The following is a 7,723-nucleotide window of genomic DNA, read 5'->3' as shown; positions in this document are numbered from 1 at the left end:
GGTTTTGTCTGTGTTTTCCTTGATCTGTCTTTCAATTCTTTGAAGATGCCTAAATATAATTCTTTTGAATTCCTCATCAAGGAGTTCCAATGCTGCTTCTTCCTCAGGGATGTATTCAGGGTCTGTATCTTGGTCCCTTGTTTCTCCTGCTTTATCTTGCTTCTTTGTGTGGACTGTGATGGTCTGTTGTCTGCAAGACATCGTGACATTGTTGTATTTAGATCTCTGTTAACTGTTCGTGAATAGCAGCTAAGAGTGAGTCAGGCTCTTTTGGTAGTTATTTATCATTGGCCCATTGGTGAAGAAGGAAGTGGTGGCTCTCAGTCAATGAAGCTGCAGGAGTTGTGGGTGTAGTTGTGTTGTATGGGGAGTGTTGCTGTCTCCCACATAGTTAGACAAAAATAACAATTTAATAACTATCAAAAAAGTAAAAGCAAATGGACAAAAAATACACTGTGTAATCACACAGGAACAGTAACCAAGACAAGAAAAAAGGGGGGAAAAACCAAACACTGCAATATCTGGGGAGGGGACAATAAGGGAAAAAAAGGTAGAGAAGGAGAATAATGAAGAAAAAAATGGGAAAAATGCAAAAAGAAAAACAAGCAACAGGGTTAACTATAAGAAAGAAAAAAAAAATTGCAAACAGGAACAGGGAAAAGAAAACAAGCTACAAACTAAAACCCAGGAAGGGAAGAGTAAAGACTAATAATGAAAAGGACAAAAGTAATAATAATAGTAGTAGTTTTAAATCAGACAAAAACAAACAAACTGAAAAAAGGAAAAAAATCGGGGCAGGGAAAATCATCCAGGCTCTGTCCAAGCACACAGGCTGGGATGGACACAGCCTAGAAGGTGGGTGGGAGTGAGGAATGGCCGCACTTCAGTTCACCAAGAAGGTGTGAGATATAAAAGTAACAAGGGAAATGTTGCACCTTTCTAGTTGTCTGCATCTGGAATGTCCTTGTGGTTCCTGGCAAGTGGAACCTGTTATTTAGTCCCTGCAATCTGTAAGAACACTGTCACTTTAAATATCCAAAATGGTCAAACTGCTTGTAAACATTCAAAATGGCTGCACCCTCCCAACAGGCAAAAGTCCACAGGTCAGCCCGCCTTCCTCTTTGCTATTTTCCCTTTTATTCCCCAGCCACTAGAGCAGTCCTCCATGCAGTCCCTGGCTAGCAGGGCTGATATTTAGGTTAATTCTTAGGTCCTACCACCACTAGGCAATATCTAAGCTGTCTGTGCCATCAGGATCACTGCCAGACTGTAGCTCCATGTCTCCTTTTTTGGTGTTTTCATGCAAATTCTTCTGCTACTTGGAGTTTAGTCCACTTCTATATCCTTTCCTTGAAGGCTTAGGGGTCCCAGATTATCTTCTGTATCTGTGTTAATTGGTTCCTCTTTTCTCTGTTGAAGAGGGTCTGTGCAGCCTTTCTGTCTATTCCACCATCTTACCAGAACCTAGACTTAGAATTTTCATAGGTAAAAAATTTTAGAATATCCACATTTTCCATGATTCAAACTAATAATTATTCATTCATCCCCTCATTCATTATTCAGCATCCTCTATGTACATACTTAGAGCTGAGGATTCAGCAAGCACCAAAACAAGTCTCTGTCTCCATAAATCTTACATTTTAGTCAGGGCAGGAAACATACAGATATGTGATCAAATCACAGGTGGTATGTATTGTAAAGGAAAATAAATCAGAGTAAGAGAACAGAGAGTGTGGAAGTGGCTGTATTTGACAGGGTGGTTGGGAAAGTCTTCTTTAAGGAAGTCAATTTGAATAGAGACCTGAAGGAGCTGAAGGAGAGAAGAAAGATCTGGGGAAAGAAGATTACAGAAAGAGGAAATTGAGCAAAGTTCCAAGGAACCGCAAGGAGTCCAGGATAGCGGGGACAGAATGAGAAATGGGACATGTAAAGATGAAGTGGGACAATGTTAGAGAGTAGGCTATGGGGAGGACTTTTGAATTTAATTCTAACTCAAAAAAATGGGAAGTCATTGGAGGGTTTTGAACAAAGAGGTGGCATGGTTTACATATTTAAAATATCACTGTGCTTATTTTAATGAAGATGATGTGTGGGAGGAAAGAAGGAGATAGACCCCTTAGGTTTATAATGCTGTTGTCAGAAGAAATATAATGGTTAATGGTGGCTTAGACTAAGATGCCAACTGTGCAGGTGGTAAAAAGAGGTCATATTTAGAATATATAAAACTCAAGGAGCTCTGATGGCATAGTGTCTAAGGTATTTAACTGCTAACCAGAGGCTGGCAGTTCAAATCTACCAGCGAGTCCTTGGAAGGAAGACTGGACAATCTACTTCTGTAGAGCTACCATCTCAGAAACCCAAGGAAGGGTCACAATGGGTCAGAATTGACTTCACAGAAGTGATATATTTGTTTTAAAAGACTTTTTGAATATATATATTTTCAGGTGAATATATTTTGAAGGTGAAGCTAACAAGAACTTCCAGTGTTTAGGATGAAAGATGTGAGAAAGAGAGAGCTCCAGAATGATGCTTAGGTTTTTGGCCTATGCAGCTAGGTAGATGATGGTGCCCAGTGTCAAAGGGTAGAGGGAGAAACAAGTTTGGGGAGGAATGAATCGGAATTTCTGTATTGCACACCGTGACATTCATTATGTCTATTGGACATGTGTAGAGAGTTGAGTAGGTCATTTAGAACTTCAGGGAAATCAGCCATCTCTAGCTATTTGGAGATTAAAGTTACATAAAACATATGAATAGACTTGGAGATTTGAAAAGGGATTTGTGAGCACAAGCAGTAAAGGACTATCATGCTTTCTCTTGGTTGCTGTATCAGATATGTTCATTTATATTTCAGTAATTAAAATTCCCCTTCCATATTCTAACTGACCTTTAAGTCAGTAAATTGAGTAATGCAAATTGCAGGAATGTACATTTTTCTTGGAAGTCATTAAAACAATTTCATTTTAAAACAAAGTAATGTTGTTTAGTACTTTTACTTTTCTTGAATTTCTCCTTCGTGTGGGGAAAAAAAGATTTTGTATTGCTCTGAGCTACCTGGACTGGACAGTAAAAGAACGTAATCCACACACTAGATGGCACCATGCAGACATTCAATGTTTGCAGGAACTCAGAGGTAGATTTAGAGAGTTCCCCAGTCCCTTCCTGTGGGTCTCTCCCTCCTGTGTAAATAAGGCTCCAGGGATATTGGATTGGAGAGGGCAGGCCCCACGTCATGAGCAGGTGACCATTTGATCAGGGTGGAAGAAGGTCAGATAGTTTTCCCAGAGAGTGCCACTGGCAGGCCTAATGCATGTCAGATGAGAAAAAGGAAAATAGGGAAAGTGATGCATAAAGGAGGGAAAAAAAATAAAGGGGGTGGGGATGAAAAGGCAACCAAAAATAAGGGAAACCAAGGGGTACCTATTATGAGGAGTGGGAGAATTCCAGAAAGTCAGGTCCTGAAGGAGCCTCAGAGACCATCTAGACAAACCTCCTGTATCTCAGATGAATGATCTAGAGTAACCTCTTGGGGTTAGGGATCGAGGCCTTTCCAGATTCCTACACACTCAGGAATGTTCTTCACTGTCTCACCATGCCATCCTCAAAAAAGGTATCAATTTTATCAGCTGTCTGCTAGATGCCAGTTCACCCTCAAAATGCCCTAATATAAACATTAAAAAAACACAACAGTTGCTGTTGAGGAGACGCCAATTCATAGCAACCCCATAGGTGTCAGAGCAGAACAGTGTTCCACAGGATTTTTAATGGCTGATTTTTTAAAAGTAGGTTGCCTTCACTTCCTCTTGAGACACTTCTGGTTAAACTCGAACCTTTGGTTAGCAGTCAAGGATGTTAAAACTGTTTGCACCACCCAGGGATGCCAAATATTAATATAAGCCTACTTTATATAATAATTTTGCAGGGTCCCAAATGCACAGCAAAGTACAAAGGTAGAATGCTACCACATCATAATTGCAATGATATATCTCAAGCTAATATGAAGAATGTAATAAGTCTGAACTAAGCTGTAATTATAATAATTGGTATTATGGTTTTCATTTTAGAAGGGCTCTGGGAATTATATTAGATTTCCAAGGTGAGTGGGCAAATCTCAAGTCAAAGTATATATATATACTTTCACTTCTCTGTTCAGTTCTGACAATAGCTGCTTATGTGACACTTCTTTCTTTGACTCTAGCCACTAGGATCTAGGTCAGATCTCATAAATTAAAAGGATATTGTCCTTCAGACTGCCAAATAGAAGCCAGCTGCAAGTTTGGATGTTCACATGATAGCCTCACCTCTGACTTGCTGGCTACAGATGCAGGGGTTTCTTCTACCCCTTCAGATTTCCAGCTACAGATTTTGGGCTCTCCTGAGCTCCCTCACTTCTGACTTGGTTCCTACTACTCCTTTGGGTTTGACGGTTCATTGGAATAACTCACAGAACTCATGGAATGTGGTATACTTATGATTTTTAGCTTTATCGTGGCAAAAAGAGATACAAATGAAGAGATATGTAGGGCAAGGCCTGAGAGGGTTCCCAGTGAAGAGCTTCCAAGTGCCCACTACCCTCTCATACATGTATGCTTTCTCCATTTGGCCATGGAGATTCAGTGTCCAAAGTTTTATTAGGGGTCTTATTTTTAAAAAAAACCTCACTGCTATGGAGTCGATTCTGACTCATAGCAACCCTCTTTGGGTTTCCTAGGAGGTAAATCTTTGCGGAAGTATATCCCCTAGTCTTCCTCCCATGGAGTGGCTGGTACATGGAATGACTGGTGGGTTTGAACCACCAGTCTTCTGGTTAGCAGTCAAATGCCTTAGGCACTATGCTCCCAGAGCAAATTCTAGCCTTTCTTCCCTGAAGTCAGTCATGAGGTGATCAGGAAGTAGGTCTTTCTGGCCTGGCAGCCACCATTCTAGAATCATGTTATCACCTTACCTATTAGTTCGGTATGATGTAGAGCCCTTAGCAAATACACTTAAATTCCAAGATTTCTTTTAGAGACTGTGTCTCAGGAATGAAGGCAAACACCAAATTCTTTGGGTAAAGTTATTACAAATCCCACATCAAGATTCTTAATTTTTTAAAAAAAGTTTTCCTGGTGTGCAGAATGGTTGATGGAGATGAATCCAGATTTTGACATCACACAGACTTGGTTTTGAATCCTGACTTTCCTTGGTTGCTGTCCTGTGAGTCTTGGGCAATATTTTTTAAGTGTTCTTGCCTTCTTATTTATAAAATAAAGATAATAATACCATGTTAGACAATTGTTGTGAAGATTAAATAAGGTGTTGTTTGTAAAGTTGTCAGTTACTGCTTGTTCTTCTCAAAAGGTGATCTGTAATATTTATGTCAGACAAACCATTAATAGCTTTAAACAATAGAGTTTTTACAAATTAATATGGAAAAATGGACATAGGATATGAACAAGCAATTTGTGAGAGAAGATAAATATTACATGGAACATAGTGTGCAATAAGTCAAAGGCAAAGGAGACCAAGATTATCTACCTCTGATGTCAAATTGTACAGTGGATAACATATCTCATTCAAACAGGCATTGTTCGAAAATCTTAGCTTAGCTTTCCTTCCCTTTCCAGTTCAGACCCTAAGGTACTCTCGTATATCATCCATAGCCACCCAGGGATTGGTCATCTATCATTCTAGCTGTCCTTGTAGTTCTTCTATCTCATCTCTAGCAACTCGGGCATAGGTCATCTCCTCCCTACTCAACTGGGGCTAAAAGCACAGGGGTCCACATGACTGCTTGCACTTCATACCAGCCAGCTCACTCCTCTATTTAGATCCAAAAATTCATTGGAATGAATCACAAAGCTCACCTGTGGTAACAGTTTTAATGTAAAAGAAAAAGTGAAGGGGAGAGTAAAGAGATGAATGACCTGACTTCTAAGTGTGCTTTTATAAATGTATAACCTATTGGTGTGAACATACATAAGGGCTTTAACTTACCTCATTTGAAATACAATCCTTCCTTTTTCATTATGAATACCTCTACATGTAGCCTAGAAAGGTTTGGCAAATGGAGCCTTTGTGGTGCAATGGTTAAGCCCTTGGCTACTAACTGAAAGGCTGTCAGTGCAAACCCACAAACCATTCTGTGGGAGAAAAGAGCTGGTTATTTATAGGTTACAGTCTATGAAACTCAATGAGACAATTCTACTGTCAGATATTATCATTATGTTGTAGTAGTAGTAGTTGTTGTTAGGTGCCGTTGAATCATCTCCAACTCATAGCAACCCTATGCATGGCAGAACGAAACACTGCCAGTCTTGTGTCAACCTCACTATCCTTGCTATACCTGAGCCCATCTTGGCATCTTTTTGTTGAAACATCTCAATGGGTAATGCGCCAATTCCTTCAGTGCAGCTTTGACTTCTCTTCAATACCATTGGTTCTTGATCATATGCCACCTCCTGAAATGAATGAACATCAACCAGTTTCTTTTGGTACAGTGACTCTGTGTATTCTTTCCATCTTCTTTTGATGCTTCCTGCATCATTCAATATTTTGCCCATAGAATCTTTCAATATTGCAACTTGAGGCTTAATTATTTTCCTCAGTTCCTTCATCTTGAGTAATGCTGAGCATGTTCTTGCCTTTTGGTTTTCTAACTCCAGGTCTTTGCAGATTTCATTATAGTAATTGGCTTTGTCTGCTCAAGCTGCTCTTTGAAATCTTCTGTTCAGCTCTTTCATCTTGTCATTTCTTCCATTTGCTTTAGCTACTCTCCACTCAAGGGCAAGTTTCAGAGTCTCTTCTGACATCCATTTCGGTCTTTTTTATTTTCTCATCTTTTTAATGACCTCTTGCTTTCTTCATGGATGATATTCTTGATGTCATCCCACAGTTCCTCTGGTTTTCCATCACTGGTGTTCAGTGCATCAAATCTATTCTTTAAATGATCTCTAAATTCAGAAGGGATATTATCAAGGTCATGACCTTGATAATATTAACATTATGAGTTGGAATCAACTCAATAGTACACACAAACACACACACACACACACACACACAAAGCAACTCATTCTTAGGATAGATTGGAAGAGAAGAGTTCAGGTTTTGTATCCTTCTGAACTTCTGACCCCCAAATATAGGAATCTTACAAGTGTGTGTGAAAACCAGTAACCTCCCTAGAGTAGATTTTAACTCATGGTGAACCCATATATGTCAGAGAACTGTGCCCCAGAGGGTTTTCAATGTTTGCTTTTTCAGAAGTAGATCACCAGGCTTTCTTCTGAGATGGTTCATGGTGAACTTGAACCTCCAACCTTTCCTTTAGCAGTTAAAGGTATTAAGCATTTGGACTCAGGGAGGGACTGTGTGTGAAAACAGATCTGAGAAAAGGAGAAAGAGGCAGACAGAAGTTTAGGGAGGAGACCTCCAGTTTGTATGCCATTCCCTCCCATATCCACAGGTACACTCTATGAAGTATCCTCTCTCTCTCCTGGATCTTTAGGTTTTATCTCCACTCTTCTTGTTATTGTTTTTGTTATATGCTGTGGAGTCAGCCCGACTCATAGCGACCCCTCCTTGTGTTTCTGAGGCAGTATCACTACAGAAATAGATTGCTCCATCTTCCTTCTGAGGAGTGGCTGGTGGGTTTGAACCACCAGCCTCTGGTTAGCAGTCAAGTACCTTAGGCACTACGCTACCAGAGCTCCTATCAGTATGTAAATATATTCAAGTCTCTTCCAAC

Source organism: Orycteropus afer, unplaced genomic scaffold, assembly GCF_000298275.1.
Source record: "Orycteropus afer afer isolate SDZICR_OR568_19922 unplaced genomic scaffold, OryAfe1.0 scaffold00243, whole genome shotgun sequence".
Taxonomy (NCBI): Eukaryota; Metazoa; Chordata; class Mammalia; order Tubulidentata; family Orycteropodidae; genus Orycteropus; species Orycteropus afer.
This window is presented reverse-complemented; position numbering follows the sequence as displayed.